This window comes from Lonchura striata, chromosome 1, assembly GCF_050655825.1.
Source record: "Lonchura striata isolate lonStrDom1 chromosome 1, ASM5065582v1, whole genome shotgun sequence".
Taxonomy (NCBI): Eukaryota; Metazoa; Chordata; class Aves; order Passeriformes; family Estrildidae; genus Lonchura; species Lonchura striata.
The window spans coordinates 17,457,253-17,474,419 of record NC_140703.1 but is presented as its reverse complement, the minus strand read 5'-3'; the positions used below and the strand labels follow the sequence as shown (position 1 = coordinate 17,474,419).

The 17,167-nt window shown below is 37.3% G+C and overlaps 1 protein-coding gene across 1 annotated transcript in view; it reads left to right on the top strand.

The window, feature by feature from the left end:
* Positions 1–16,332, top strand: part of LOC116184031 (uncharacterized) — a 169,119-nt gene extending 152,787 nt beyond the window's left edge. Inside the window, exons 8-9 of the mRNA XM_085564632.1 lie at positions 7,203–7,369; positions 8,584–16,332. The gene's annotated coding sequence lies outside the window, so the exon portion shown is untranslated. The remainder of the gene's footprint in view (positions 1–7,202; positions 7,370–8,583) is intronic.
* The last annotated feature ends 835 nt before the right edge of the window (positions 16,333–17,167 follow it).

The window sequence follows — 17,167 nt, the reverse complement described above, 5'->3', positions numbered from 1 at the left end:
TAAATAGAGCAAATGTCCATGAGGAACTTCCCTGACTTACAAAGTTAGCAGAATGTGTATTTTCACAGGGCTAATTAATTCACACCTCCTTGCATTGAAGAGCTAGCAAGCAAAATTTTCCCTAAATAGTAGAATGATGATACAATTTGATAGAAATATTATCACATGTAACATATGTATTAATGTTGATGATTGTAATAAGTAAATTCAATTTCTGTCAATCTTACAAAGTCAAATTCTCATTATAGTAGAGAATGTTAAAGCTGCTTTGTACTGCTTTTTCTCACAATTTATCACAGATTTTCTTTTTCAACTTCGTCTAGTGGGAGGTGTCCTTGTCCATGGTAGAGGGGTGGAAACTGGATGATCTTTAAGGTCCCTTCCAACCCAGGATATTCTGAGATGATCCCATGAAGTTTTGTGAACTCTCTGCTCTTTAAAGTTCTTTCAAATGTCCTGTTTCCCATTTTTTCACATGTAGGCTGTCTTCAAGAAAGAGGAAAGAATTTTCCTCTTAGGTGTCATCCCCAGGGTTTGCAGTGTGTCCAAAGGTAGGAATGTCTTTGCTTTAGGGCTTAAAAAAATCCTAAGGAATTTTTGTTGTTTGGAAAATTCCAGTCCCATTTCCTGAGTGTTGTAGTTTTCAGTTCTGTTCTTTCTGACAACATTACAAATTTTCCTGGAGTAGAACTTTGCAAGTCTGTCTTCAAATTTATGTTATAAATAGATGTGTTTAAGAGAATGATCAGCAATATATAGGCAGTCTTAAAATGTAATATTAAATAGGAATCACATGAATAATGAATGCACTCTTTAAATTAAAAGTTCTTTTGGGTGTACTATTAGTTAACAACAGATAACCTGTGCAATATGAAGCACAACTCTTATGCTTTCCCTTAAGATTAATTAGCTTTGTAGCATATTAATCAAACAATTTGGGAAGCAAAATCAGAACATATATTCCTGTGTGATTCTCAGACATCTCATTTGTTTAATGGAGCCATTTGGATAATTAAGATCAGTACCAGTAATTTAACTAAAGTGAAATCTTTAAAGATTATCTGGCAATTTACTTGTGTTTGTCTCAGGGGTTTTTGTCTTGTTTTTCTCCCTGGTTATTTATCTACATGGCTTGGTAGTTTAAAAAACTACTCTTCTGCTGCAAAGGAAATACCCATTTATATTGATAAAACTATTCTAGATTGTTTGCATTCAAGAAGGCCCCACAAAACTAGTAGTTAAAAGGAGACTCTATTTGATATTTTGGAAAAACTGCCTTGTCTTCATTTTCATCCCCAAAAATCCAGAATTTAATCAGTGCTGGACATCACTTAGGTGAGACCCTACCCTCCTCTACTTTTTAGTGCTGTAAGAGGAGAGGAGTGCTGTGCATTTTCTGCATTTAAAAAATTAAACGAAAATGATTATGCAGTGATTTAATTTAAGTGAAGTTACTGCCACTACTTGTGGGAATGAAGTTTTGTAAGCTTGCTCTTTCCAGTCAGAAGATTATGCCTGACTAATATTAGTAGATTTGAAAACTATGTTAAAATGTTCTGTGTGAATTGAACATTAAAATTAAATTGAAATGCGTGTTTTCACTATTTACTAAAATAAAATGCATGAACAGTCTAATAACTAATATCTTAGAAGTGTTTGTACTAAGCATCTTTGACACTCCAATGAGATGATTGAAAAAGCCCCTGCTGTTTAAAGTATGGCACATTAATAAATTAGAGAGAATAAAAAGTATTACAGTTCATATACTGCACTATTCAGGCATACTCTGGTATTACATTGCTGCCTTCATCATTCAAAATTAGGAAACAGACCTTGCAAGGTGCAAATTCGAGGCAATATATGCAAATCTGTTATTCTAGTTCAGAAATTCAGCAGCTATTCAAGCTAATGGATCCATAAAGACTCCATAAAAGTCCATATTATCTCGAGGTTTGCTGCTGCAATTCTGTTTATTTGAACAGAAGTGGTTTTAGTGGTCTATTGGTAAATATATTGTACCCAGCTGTTTGTTTGCCTTTCCAAGGTGCTGGAGTTGTTTGCACTGTTACAGAGAAGAAAAGGAAATTGTGAAATACTTGAGGCAAATTGTCATGTTATGTCAGAAGATTCTGCACCTGTTAAATATCTGAATGTGCAATCTTTGTACCAATACTGCTTAATAATTTAATTTAGTGCTAGGAGTAATGGCACTCTGGGAAGATTTTTCTGGTGCTTTTATTCATGGCAGTCACTTTTTCACAAGCAGCAATAAGTGCTGGCAGGATCAGTGCTTTATATTTTAATCCCAGTGTGGCCCAGGTGGGATATTGGGCAGCTCTGTGTGTTTGCAGAGTGATGTTTTCATGTTTTTCAGAGAAGGGAGCCATACACAGCTCACACATCAAATACTGCAAGCAAGGAGCAATAATCCCCAAATCCAAGTGACTGGGGATGGACTTTTGGGCTGTTAAATGAGTTTAAAAATAAAGAGATCAAGCTTGGCACTGGGGGTGGATGTTTGGGCTGCAAAGCATCAGCCACTGCAGAAGTGGTAAAGATATAAGTGACAGCAATTCTCTGTCTCTCCATGCTCAAGACTGAACAGGGACGCAAGCAGTGCTGCACAATTGATTTTAGAAAAGAAATATCATTAATTTCATTTAAAACTACTGTATTCGCAAGTTTTTAGCTCAGCAAGATCAAATAGGATCTCTGGAGTAATTTTTTATCCTCTTTAATAAAACTCAACCAAGGTGTAACATGAGAGGCACAATTCAGTTGCCTCACCTCCCAATTGCTTTGTCTGTCAGTATGTATTGATTTACATGCCTTGACACATAAAATTCAAGTTTAAAAGCATCTTATTTGAGAATCTTATGCTTTTAAAGGATCCCAACAATGTTCTTTAGGCAAAAGTAAAAATGCAAACTCTAGAATATTGCTTCACTTTATTTTAACCATTTGCAAATGTCATACCCAGCATTGAACATAATTGTTTAATGAAGTTGTGATCTCTTCTTAAAAGAAAGGCTGAAAGAGATAATTAAAAATGATGGGCTCTGTTGAGGCAGGTGTCTCTAGGTTTTCTATTTGAATCACAGAGGGAGCCTTGGCTCTCCAGAGAGAAGATTCAAAGTTGAAGTACCAGTATGCTGAGTTGCCTGAGAGGAGGAGGAGGGATTGTGTGGCTCTCTTCCACAAAATGAGCCTGTGAACTGATTCCTTGTGAGCATCCTGAAGTTTTTCAGTGGCCTCTGCTGATGTTTAAGTATCTGAGTGTCTCTGAAAATACCTGGAACTTGGGAGCCATCCTGATACCTTTCAAATGAGAGAGAAATTGCAGCTATAGCAATTCCACTGTTGTCAGAGTGGGAAACCTGGTTTATTTGTTAACCAAAGACAAGGATTTTTTTCAGACTTCCCTAGAATGAAAGTCAATATCCTTCCCCAGTACTTAATCCATTTCATATTGGAAGCATTATATGAGGTTAGTTTTGCACAAATCACATTGTGGGTTTGGTAGGAAAGGTTTCATATGATTACAGTGAGGAAAATAAATGCAAATATGAGTCCGTGATTTGCTGATGGCTTTTAATTCCCCTGCCTTTCAGTGGCATAGCTGGAGAATTGGGTTAAGCTTCTGGGCATGAGCACAGCAGGTTTCTGTATTTATTCTGTATAATCTATTTTTTGCCTTTCTTTTTAATCTTTGTTTACTTGCCAGGCTTTCCTTCGTGGCCTCCTTTCTACTCCTGCATGCTGAGTTCTGCTTTGTCATGTTGTTTACTGTAGCTTAGACATTAAAGGACAATGAAATGGACATTTTAATCAATTAACTGTAGCCTGATCAAAGATCCTTTCTTCTTTATTGCTGTTGTTGTTTCAAGTGTTTTTATTCACAACATCCAGCGGGGCTTTTGATTCGCAGGGTGTGACAAAGTCACTGCCTTGCACAGAGCAGTGAGCTGGGAGTCTAAAAGCTGCTTTTGATCAAGGCTCTGCTTTAATCACAGGTGGTGTCAGGGCTCTGAGCAGCTCCATCTCAATTCTTGTCAAGGGATATATATATATATATATATATATCAAGGGATATATATATATATATATATATATATATATATAACCTCATATATATATATATATATATATATATATATATATATATATATAGGAGGGGGTTATTCACATGAACTCACCTGTTTGTGAATATTCTGAGTTGGAAGGGACCCCACCAGGATTATCAAACCCACCTCTTAAGTGACTGGCCCATACAGAGATTGAACCCACAATTAAAAGTGGGTTTTAAATAGTAAATGAAAGTGTAATTTCAATTTATTAATTTAAATAATAAATTAAAGTGGGTTTTTAATAGGCTCTAAAAATTAAAAATAGGCTCCAACCAACCCTGTCTCCGAATTGGAATTTTTAAGTGCTTTACAACAACAAAAAAAAACCCAAATACTTTATGTCACATGTTAAAGCATTCTTCACTTCCAAGATTCTTAGTAAAAAGAAATACAAAAGCAAATAACAATAACCATTAAAATTACTTTATGAAATATCTCTATACAAACAAAATTAAGTCATGCATTTTTTAATCAAAATACACAAGCACTCACACAAATGTTTCATATGTCCAAAGATCAAGCAAAAGCAATCATAAATGCTTGCCCTGTCAGCTTGTGCAACCTCCTGTATCCACAGGAGTTGTCAATCCATGAAAATTGCAGAGCCTGCAATTATAGCAAACAGATATCACAAAATATCTTTTAAGAAATTCAAAAATATCCAGATATCAGTAGACTCCTTTTCAAGTATAGTTCTTACCTCCTTACATCCAAAACAACTTCAACCAAACATGTTTGTCATCACTCTTTACAAGCATTTACTTCCCTAGATATGCCTCAAACAAAAACGGATATTCCAACTTGCACAAGAAAAAACCCACATTTTTAATAAATTATTTATTTTAGTTTTTTCCTTTTAAGTGTGCTGCTTCCCTCAGTTGCCTTTTCTACCTTTGAGTATTATGCACAACAAAGCAAAGAAAAAAGTGCATCCTATAGCCCACCCAAACATTTGTGTGGGCAAATTTGGTGACTTTTTTAAAGAAAACATGACCTGAACATGCAGTGTCAATAATAACCATGTATTTCTTCTGATCCTATAGTTCTGAAGACAAACAATTAATTTTCAGATTTCTACATATATATAAATGCACACAAGTAGGAAATAGGTCTGTTGTGTTTACTGCATGTTTTTTTTTCCAATCTATCTTCCCCACTGGCAGTGGTTAATGAAAAAGATTATTTTGTTAATTAAACATTCAAAACAATACAGTTTGTTGCTGGCAGCCACTTGTTTGCAATAATCTTCTCTGCATCATAACCTTCTATTTTTGTATTTAATTGCTTTTCCCTTTCCCTTCCTCTGGAGCACTCTGAAAATCTCTCCTGACCTTTCATGCTGCTTTTGCATTTCACGTAATTTCAGTTAAGAAATGTTTAATTATTAAAATAATCACTTCTGCTTTTATTCTGTTTATGTTTTTCTGTCTAGCTCTTGATCCTCTGCTGTAATTCCTCATGATCCCAGCAATGCCTTTGCTAAGGGGAGAAATGATCTCTCCCAATTCTTAGGGAGAGATTATTTCTGCACAGTTATAGGTGAGCCTTTAGTCTAACAGGAGCTTCCATCAAGCCACCTACCAAGGAAAATTCATCTTAAATAAAAGAGAGTGTCAGGTTTGAGGTCACAGAGGTTTACATGAAGGTCAGAAACAAGAAAATGACCCCACTTGAAATATCAGTGAAGGCTTCACCTTGCTATCATCAGGTGCACTGCACATAGAAGGGGTGAATCTGTAGGGAAAAATAAAATAAAATAAAATCCATAATGATTAAAATAAAATAAAATAAAATAAAATAAAATAAAATAAAATAAAATAAAATAATTAAAATCCATAATGATGATGGTGATGCTCACAGCCTTTAGCAGAGAAGATCCATTTGTAGCTGTTCTGCTATAAAATTCATGACAAAGCTGCCAGGGCTTAAGACAAACATAATTAATGGCCAGCTTTTTTATACATTGAAACAAGCTTTATTTCAGATTTAGTATCTCTGCTAGTTCTTCCTCTCCTTTTTATTTTTTAAAGAAAATTTGGTATTTTCCTTGTGAATTTATTGAGAACCTAATAGATTATATTCAGCCAAGCACAGATTTTTAGCTCCAAGATAACTACATGATACAAAAGCTAAAAAGGAGTATTTTTACAGATGTGGCCGTGAAGAGTTATCAAAACCTTCAAATTCCCATACAGCAAACAACTGCTGACCCAATGGGTTTTCTGCAGATTTATAGATGTCATCTTCACTTTTCCTTCTTTTTTCTTCCTTTTATTTCCATTTTTTCTTTACTGAGTAAGCAAGGGGGATTGAGTGAGTGACAGTCTGAGAGGATCTATCCAGAATAAACTCCGAAGGAAATGGGGGAAATTTGTTGCCACTCACTGTTTATTTTTTTACATCTCTTTCATTCTGAGCTGCCTCTGCTTTCCAGTAAGTCAGACTTCATTTATAATTCTACAAAGTTTAACATCCTGTAATATCAATCTTTGACTCATCAGACAGAAGATATGGAAGAGAATTCCTCTGTATTGCAATCTCTGCTCTAACCCTGGTGTAGAAACCCTGTGGTGAATCTTTAAATGAGCTTTAGCTAATTGCTCACCTCTCGAACACAACTACAGAGCAATGGAGCAGGGAATTTTGGGTCCTTCAGGGAAGATGGCTCTTTAGACCTCTTGTCAAGGCTGTGGCTAAATGTGATAAATTAGTCCTCAGTTTTTCACTTTATTTACAGGTTTGCTTGACCACAGACAGAATATTTGAGAGAATTTTATTTAGGAACACCTGGGTTGCAATGTCAATAGGCAAAATTGCTTGTAGTGTATTATGCTTACAAAGATTGTTCTCTCACACACACACAAAAAAGGGTTTGGAAATAAATTTTATTACAAGGAAAAATAAACTAGTTGTCCTTATCAAATTAAAAAAAAAAAAGTAGGGAAAAAAAAGAAAAAAAAGGAAAAAAAGAAAAAAGAAAAAGTCTTGTGAAGTTATTAATTTCCTGTAATTTAGTGTTGTATTTTCACAATGTGCAGTGGTACTAGGCATTTATTGTACCTTTGCTTCCCACAGAGAATGGACTTCATTCTATTGGAGATCCCATCTCAGGCAGCCTAAAGTGATTATGGAGCAGCAGTGCAGCAGCAGCATTATTGCTGTGGGAGTGCTGATGCTCTTGGTTGCCGTTCTCTCCCCATGGGAAGACTTGTCTGCTTCTGAGTGCAGCCTTAATTACAAAGGTGAGTGTTGGAAATTACTGTCAGCAGGTAAAACAATGAAAAAGTGCCAGGGAAGGGAAATCCTCCAGCTCTGTGAAGCTGCAGCCTCTTCAGGGGTAAATATCTGGGAGGCACCTGCCAGGTGGACGCACAAGAGATTACTTATGGACACAAAACTGCCTTTTTTGTGCCAGGGATTTTTGAAACTATTGAATTATATTCCACACAAGATATGTAAGCATTTGCAGCAATGGTGAGTTGTTCAGTTTGCTAGATCACTGCCTGATTTTCACACAGGATTGTTTAGTATTGAATAAGTAAAATTAAATGTGTACTTCACACTTTGCATGTTCAGTTGACTATTTAGGTAAAAAATGAGGCTATAAACTCCCTGGTATGTTTAAATAAACTTGTCTTCTGTGCAGTGTTGTCAAAAAGGAGAACAGTTCCCCTGGAAAAAAAAAAAAAGGTCACTATATGATTTAGCAGGAATTCCCAAACTTCTCCAAATCCAGAACACCCAATTTGTTGGCTAAGCACTCATATTCTTTTAAAGATTTACAGTGATTTATTTTCAGTGTCAGTAACAGCATCATCATTACTGGAAGATCCAACTGTACCACATGTTACTTTAATAAATCATCAACCTTGAAAATCGATACTCCAATGAATTGAATCAAATGAAACCATTTCTGCTGCACAGCTTCACTCACAAAGTCAAAACCTCTGCTGTCCAAGTTCATAAAATTTCTATCATCTGGTTAGACCAGAGCCATCAGACACAGCTCCCCAGAGTCAATGTCAAACAAACCTTATCTGTTGATAGATTTATTTTTTTTATGTCAGCCCATCATTGTGCCTGTGTTATATTATGGCATTTGCTTCCTCTGAAGTGACATGAACTGCTGCTTTATTTCATATCCTGAAAAGATACCACAAGTGAGGTCTGACCTGCCCTTTTTCTCTTTGTAGAGTCCTGCATTTCTGTTCTAAAGGAGCCCTGTCCTCCTTTACCTCCTTTTAAATCTGCTCTTGAAGAAAAAAAATAATAACTCTATTTGTTTCTATCAAGTTTGCTCACTGGCCAAGTATGTGGCATAATGAGTGTGTGTATTTTTGTAAAGACATATTTGTCATCTGTGCCAGGATGTTGGAGTTTCTGGTAGGATTTTTTTGGTGTTCACTACATTTTTGGCCTGGAAGTCTCATGGAATTTCTTGTAATTTATTTTCCAGCTGGAATTACATCCTACTAGTGATGAAAAAATTTTTTTGGCTGAGAAACTCTACATTGGTAGACCTTCTGTCACAGCTGTCAAACACAAGGAGAGAAAAGGAATTATTTGCAGAATCACAGGATGGATAATGCAATGATGCCATTATTTGAGTGCTCAAGGATGTTCTACCTGATGAAGAAAATCCAGACAGCATTTCTTTTATAAACTCCATGTCTTTCTCTTTTAAATGTTCCATTTTCACCTACTATGAAGAGACAACAAGCACATTTATCCAGCCTGAAAGATGAAGCCACAGGCAGAACAACCAATTTTCTATTCTCATGTAATCAGTTTTCCAGCTTCAGTTTTGATTTGATGGGAAATACAAAAAAAATTTGGAGCAGTTTGCACTAACTCAGCTGTAATCAGAAATACTGATTTTTGGCTGATTTCAATGCTTGTGTGCTTACTTGTGGTTCCCTCAAAGACCTGAAAAATAAAAATAAATATATTTTAGCAGCTTTTCTTCCTTGTATTCAGCTGTCATCTCTTGCAACATCCTTAAATAGAAATGTTTGAAAGCTGTGGTGTCCTGTGAGCACGCTGCTGCTGCTGGGGAGAGGCAGGAGAAACCCTTCCCTCTGTGCTCTGATGGTGTTGATCACACAGGACATTTGGGATTTTCTCCTCTCCTGTGTGTTTTGCCTCATTACTAACTGCAGCACCATCAAATTTTTAAGTCCATACCCACTTTCCTAATTGCTGTGACATTTTGGGTTGAGTTCCATCCTCTCACATTACAGTCATTTTCCTGGTTGTAAGGAGAAGGGTGGGTGAGCCCTTCCTGTCTTGCAGAGATGTAGGAAAAACCACACCAAGTTTGTGTCCAAATCCAAATCAGAGGATCTGTTTGGTGTCCTTGTCACAGGTTATGCCTCTCCTTGTCAGCACAGGGATGCTTGGAGCATCTGCAAACTCCTGGACTCTTTTCTGCCTGCTCCCCTCTCCCTATTCTGGTGCACTGAAGTTTTCCTGTGCCCATATTCCACCTGCTTGTCTCGATGCCTTCTGGCCATGCTGTGATGGAAAGGGCTGCCTCAGGGCTCTGAGAACTTTAAAGGAGGTCTTGGGAGGTGTTAGAGCCTTGCAGATTTATAGAGTTGTTGCTGGACATCAGAAGTCTGTGAACTTAATAAAGTTTGCCTCGGGGATGTGTGGGTTTAAGGTCTCTGAAAGATTTAGGGATTTAAACATCCTTTTAATAACTAGGTAACTCACCTTTAGATCTTCCAAACCACCCCCCCCCCAAAAAAAAAACAAAAACAACAACAACAACAAAAAAAAAAAAAAAAACAACAAAAAAAAAACACCAACCAAAAAAAACTATTAAAAATTATCATGCTGGACAGCTACAGTAGATAGGACAAAATTAGACCTGTCTTCCCAAAGCTTTATTTGAAATGTGGGATGTCACTCTGTACCACTACAGTTCCCAGCAAGGTGTAGATTTATACCAGGGGCAGAGACAGAATTTCATTTGATAATGTGAAATGAAAAGGTTGGTCTACATTAGAAATTATTTTTGGAAAAAGATTCTGAGATTCTTACACCTTAAAAAATTTTACTTACTCTGTTTATTTATTTTTAACCAGTACTGGAGTACTTTTAGCTCTGATATTCCTCAGGGTGGCATCTCAGCTGCTATCCAGTGGCTAGTCAGGGAAGAAATCAGTGAATTATCCTAGGTGTTAATTGAGTTTACAGGTTGTTCAGCAGTTCAGCTCAGAGAATGAAGGACATCCATTGCTCAGGTGTCTGAGGACTGCAGGACTCTGGCAAATCAAGGCTGGAACGAGGTGTTTTGTTGGATTAAGGCAGTGCTCAGCGTGCCTTGCTATGGGCACAGTGACAGCAGCTCCTGTTTGTGTCACAGCTGCTTCCACTCCTTGACCTGTGCTCATGCTGCTGAAATCTTCTTATGAGGAAAGGTTTGATTGAGAGGGTCATTATTCAAAAATGTAATAAAAGTCAGGGGTGTGAAGGAGCAGAGGTCATTTAGATGTCATTAGTTACATGCTATTAAATGGAGATTAGCTTGTGCTCATTACAGATTGAAGAAAGTAGTCCTGGCTCTCTCTTCTGGGTGTGTTGGGCAAAAGAAACAAACATAATCAAAGGAAATGAGTTGTTAGTGGTTCATTATAAGAACTGGGTTAAGACTGTGTTGTTGGAAACTCAGTCATAGCAGGGAGGTTTGTCACCCTGGAGAAATAAATGGAGTTTCAGGCTCTGACAGCAATGTTTTATAGGCTCCAAGGTAAAAGGGATCCTGTTTCTAAGCCACATAAGGAAAAGGTTCATAATATGGGATTCTAATACCAGCCTGAAGACGTTTATTTGTTACCTCAGAAATTCCACAGAAGAAATAGCAAATCATATAGCACAACAAATGATGTAAAAAAACCCTATCTTCAAAATCCAAAGCACCACATTCATAGCCTTCAAACAAAACTTTGTGATTTTTTCACACATTGAAAAGGAAACCCTGTAGTCAACTATGATCAAAGGCATCTCAGATCTTCTCTAGCCCTCTCCAATAAGCAGCTCATTTCATTTTCCTACTCCAATTCCAGCTCAGGCCACAGTGATAAAATAATGACAAAGCTGCACTTGAGGGATTGTATCACCCATAGCTTTCCTTTCCTTTTTCTTGAGCACTTATCAATGTATTAGCAGGCTTTCCTGATTACCACAAGGCAGATTGGTTTCTGTAAGAACCAGTCTGGTGAGAGACCTTCAAAAAGCCTGCAGAGATTCACATTCAGTTTTACCTAATATATTTGTATTTCAGTGGTTTTATAAAAAAGAGTGGTGAGACAAACATTTTATATATTAATTTAAAATTCAGGTTTTCTTTGTGGGGAAGGAAGCAGGGAGGAAAGCAGGATGAAAGGTGACCTTAAAGAAGGTGTTTAACAGACCAGGTGTACTACAATAACTTTATATTTTGAAATTTTACAAGTGCAAATTAAAGATGTATTTCTTTGTATGGGGTGAGGTTAATGGCTCTCTGAAAAAGTCCTGCCAGGGGCTGTCTACTTTTAACCAACAGTTCTTAAAATGACAAAATATTAAAGCTTTTCATACAATTAAAACTTGAAAATACCATAAAGCTTTCTCCCTTTTTTCCCTTTCTTGAAAAATAAATTAATTATTGTTATTTTATTCTGTTATTCTTCTCCCTCACTCTCCCATTTTAAATATCATTTTCTACAGCATGGCCTGTAGCAAGACTAGTCAAGATTCCCAATAAATAACAAAAAGGATGTAGATGTTAAAAGGTTCAGTTGCACTGTCTTATTACACTACCCTGTGCTTTTAATTTCAGCAATTAGCAGCAGTGCCTACTAAATCCCACACAGCCCTTCCCCTATCTGATGAAAAATTATGTGTATGACACAGGATCTTTTGGATTCTCTCTAAAAGGAGGGGGTTAAACTGGGATCTTGAGATGATCTTTTTTTAAGTTTTGTAGTCTGGAGGAAAGTTAATTTGTGAATTTTGCCATGGATGCATCACCTCTTCAGAAAGTAATATTTTTTCAGTGACATTAATTCAGCAAAATGTGTTTTGTAAACCAGTTAGGACTAATTTGTAAAACTTTTCTCTGCACTTGAAATATGAGCTCATCTGCTGCCAGCACTTGTCACATTCTGGGGTTCACTTATTAAATAATGGAGTCTGAGGAATAAATGTAGCAACAAAGTGGCTTTATTAGGTTGGTGGCAATGAACAAGGAGAAGAATTAGAGTAGGAGCAGAAGTGTTTTCTCTGTGTCCCATGGAGGCAGAGAAGCTGTGACCTGTCAGGACCTTCTCTCCCTCCCTCATTTCATTGTGAACGATCAGCATCAGATCTCCTGCACGTCCCCAAACCTGCCTCTCCCATTTCTGATGTCCACAATATTTATGGAAGGTTCTTGTATTTTCACAGCCCCTATGAATCATTTTTAATTACTCGTGCATATGCAGAAACAGCAATTTAGGTCTTGTGGAACCTGATCTTTTGCAGCAGATTTATTTAGTTCTATGCAATACTGCTATAAACTAATTTATACATGGCTGAGCTCTGAAACAAACAATTTGTTCTGTAGGAAGGGAGATTTTGCAAATAGGAATAAATGTAATTAACGATACCAATATTTCATGATAATTTGAAAAAGAATGGCTTTGGGGTTTGATTACCATTTATATGTGCATTAATTTACAGTACTTCAAAACATACTACTCTCTGGTAGCAATTAATATTTAACTTTTTCATGGCAAAGATCTACACACAGAATGCAAAAAAAAATGAGTGAGTGAGGCCTGTAAGATCTCAGAAAAGCACTAAGAGTCAGAGTATGCAGATCTAATGCAAGTCTGGTTTAATAAAGCTTTAATTACATGTTAATTATTTATTCATTAAATTGTTTATCCTCCTATTTTATCAACATCCTCAGGTGTCCCAGCCTAGGAGCTGCAGTTCTTTCAGTGGCTGACAAAACTTCAGGCAGTGAAGTGCTGCAGTGCAGGATTGCATTTAAGCTAAAGTTGTGAGATGACACTTTTAGGTGGAGGAAGAGGAGGTCTTTGACACTTCACAGTACCCAAATTTGTGAATTTTAAAGCTTCTCTGAGACCCTAAAAGTAAAGCCAGTACATTACCAAGGAGCAATACTGAAGTAAAAATTTCACCCTGTAGTTTTCTTGATGGCACCACGGCTCATTTTGAAGTATTCAAAAAAATAAAGAATATCTCTCAGAGATGCCTTCCTCCCACCCATGGAGGAGTCCTCCTGTTGAATGAGTCTTTTAAAGACATTTTTTGTGCACAGAGAAAGCTCAGCCCCAAAATTCTCTGGAGTGCTCCAAACAGCAGCACAGTGTAATCAGAATGTTTTGTTCTGAGACCTGCTGAATCACAAGATGTGGTGATTTCTGCCTTGCAAACTGTGCACTGAACACCTGTGTTGAGTGAGTGGATTTTATATCATTGCCCAAATCAAGCTCTGTTCATTCAACTGGGTTTTCTCTCCTCTCCTGCACTGCTTTTTCCTTTAATATTATAATATGCAAAAGAGGATGTGGCACTATCATAGGGGCTTACCCTGTTGTTCTGTACAGTCAGCACTTAAACCTGTATATTCTGTAACCTTAGTAATTAATACTCAGAGTTTATTCCCAGAGTCTAATATTGCATAATGATTTCACCTCTTTTATGGGTAGCATGCAGTGTCCACGCTATCTTATTTTTATGCAGTTATTAAAAAGGAAAAGCAAAATAATATGTCATATACCAAGCTTATTTAAAATTTGCCCTTCTGAGTTTCCCTCCATTATTTTTTATATGTCTTCTCTGCCATGTCAGGTTCATACAGAAGTGTCACAAAATCTTAAGCTGCATAAAATAATAGCAATGCAGTTTAGATTATAGTTAGAAATTGCAACCTCTGAGAAGGGTTTCTTGATTCCAGATTTTGGATGGGGCAGGTGGGAAGACCCTGGCAATCAAACCTATTTATTCAGTTGATTCATTAACAAATAAGCTTTTTCATTAATATGGTATATTAATTCCCAGGCAAGCATAAACCTGACAGATCTTTTCCACAGCCCATAAAATAGAGCCTGGCTCTTGCAGAGACCCAGTGCTTCCAGAGTAAAAAGTTCATTTATCCTGCACTGGACCTTCTCACACATTTCTTCTGCTTTCCTATGCCACAGATACCATTTACTGCTCTTTCCTGTGAGAATTTCCTTCTCCTTCTGGAAGAGCCCTGGGAGTGGTTCTTTCCATGATATTAAACAGACAAATCTGTTTTTGGTGCATGTGCAGTACTCCCCATGGACGAGTGGCTTGTGCTCTGATCCACGGTGCTGCTGCAGGGACAACTCTGAATCCCAACTAAACTGAGCCATTTATTCCTCTGCATCTCTTCCTCTGCCTCCTTCCTGGCCAAGATTTGTACTCAGGGAGACAGATGGATGTTTATGGAATGTGTTCAGATCTGCACTGCTCCTTCTACCTTCAGTTTTATGAACCTCTGCTGACTTTTAATTTCTTGACAAGGAAGCTGCTGTAAACAACTCATATTTTATGTATCTATGAAATGTAATCATGACTTTTATGACGTTATTGATTGATGGCCTTCACCAGTTGAGCAGGGAGGGTTGGAAGATTCCAGACATGGCAGGAATGGGCGACTGCTTTGAGATATTTGGTATCTGTGCAAGATGCTTGAGGTCTCCAAAGGGATTTCTGAAAATAAATCAGGTCTGCTCCTCAACAACCCCTAAGTTTCCAGTGAACATGGCAGACTCAGCTTCCAAAGGTGGCCTTCTAGGAGAGGCATCAAACAGAGCAAGTTTTCAGACCCTTTTACTGCATTTTTATCACATTGTTATTGTTCTCTGTGGTTTTCTTTAGATAGCTGCCAAATTTTGTCTGACTGCCATAGACATAACCTGTCTAGGAAAGTCCACAAGTATTCTAAAACCTTTGTCCATACCTTTGCTAAAAATTCAGTCCCAAAAACCAGAATTCCACAAAGGCTCAGATGCAGGCTACCCTCTGCAGTGACCTGCACTCTTTTTAAAGCAGAGGAAGCAACTTCACTTTTTATACAGATAATTCACAGGCTGTGTATCGAAAAAATTTATAATTGAGGGTGATCATACAGACAACTTCATGGCTGCTTAGAATGAGAGCTTGTTGGAAATACTTGAAAATTCCATTTATTTTATCTTTGAAAAAGCCTGGTTAAAAAAAAAAATCACTGGCTGCTTTTATATTATGATCAGTTTTGGCACATATAGATGGAGGAGGGTGTAAATATTGTATTTTTAATTGCTGTTGCACAAAACACATGCACACAGCACCCTCCTCTCTCTCTCCTCATCTCCCTCCCTTCTCTCTGCCCTCTCTTCCTCCCACCTCTCTCTCTCCTAATTGAGCCCTTCCAGTACCTGAAGGGAGCCCTCCAAAAATATGGAGAGGCACAAATTACAAGAGACACTGGCTTGAAATTAAAATAATGTTTAGATTAGATATTAGGAGGATGTTTTTTACTGTGAGAGTGGCAGGCCCTGGCACAGGGTGCCCAGAGCAGCTGTGGCTGCCCCTGGATCCCTGGCAGTGTCCCAGGCCAGGTTGGACAGGGCTTGGAGCAGCCTGGGATAGTGGGAGGTGTCCCTGCAATGGCAGGGGTGGCACTGGATGGGCTTTAAGGTCCCTCCCAACCAAGCATCCTGTTTCTTTATTTTATTTCTTTATTTTTTATTTCCAAAGACAGGCATATTTCTTCATTGTGGAAACTGGCAACCAAGCCCATCCAAGTCCACCAGGGCTCCTGGTTGCTTCAAAAATGTCACAAATTCCCAAGTGGTCTTTATGAGTCTCTGCCATCACCTGAATCATTGAAATGCAAGAATGCCAATGATTAAATCCTGTTGCAACCTCTATCACAATTGGGTGGAGGTCTGTGTGTTTTTGTTTTTTGGATCTGGGGGTTTTATTTGTTTTTAACTTGGTAGAACTATTTGTATTGTATGGTATTTCATATGTATACATATGTAATATGTGTTGTATTGTATTGTATTGATATGTAGAACTATTTAGTGTCAGATGCAGTTTGTTTTGTGGAGTCAGACTATGTTTTTAACGCTGGTGAAGGTGCCTCCAGGCACTGGTTATGTGCCTCTCATAAATAAAGTGTTGTCCTGCTGCTCAAGTGACTTTTCATACATGGATTCATGTATTACAGAGAGGGAGGAAATGCTAAATTCACTCCCCTCAGGGTAACTAAGAAGAGGTATTTAGGATGGCAGAATAGATATAAATAGTGCAGTACTTGGGTATCAACACCACATTTTCCTCAGCTGAAGTGTAGCAAGCTGACATTTTCTTCTCCCTAATTACTTTTGTACATTCCTTCAACACATAAACCCAGCAATAATTCCTTTTCAGAAAGTCTAACTTTGCTGTACAGGCCCCTTTTAAAGTGATTTTACTGAGAAAAACAAAAGAAGGTTTAAGCTGTCCTATGAGTACAACTGATTCCTCAAAAAAACTCCTTCATTCTGTGGCAGTCTATTGTTCTGTCAAAGAATTTCACTCACTTCAAAAAGATTTATGCTGAACTGCAGGTGTCCTTTTCTCTTTTTGTTTGTCATGATATAGATGCATTCTCTTTGCAAAGGAGGTTCAGTTACTATTGAGTTACTATAATATTTTTGTTTCCATTTATATTTTATTCAGCCCTTCCTTTTTTTTTTTTTCCTTTCACTTTTTTTCCATTCCTATCTTGAAAATAGATAGGAGTACAAGTGTAGCTTCAAGATTAGATCAACAAAAGCAGTGCTCACTTTTCCACTGAAAAACTGTCTTTTGCTGAGCACCAATTTGGCAACTTTGGGAGATAAATGACAGTAGATTAAAAACATTGGGTCCCTGTGCCCTTTTCATTCCATTAAGAGCTAACATGTGTATAATTACCAAAGCAAATGTGCAGCAGGCAATCATGTAAATACCAATAAAGGTTTCTTAGTGGCAAAGCTGATTTCATG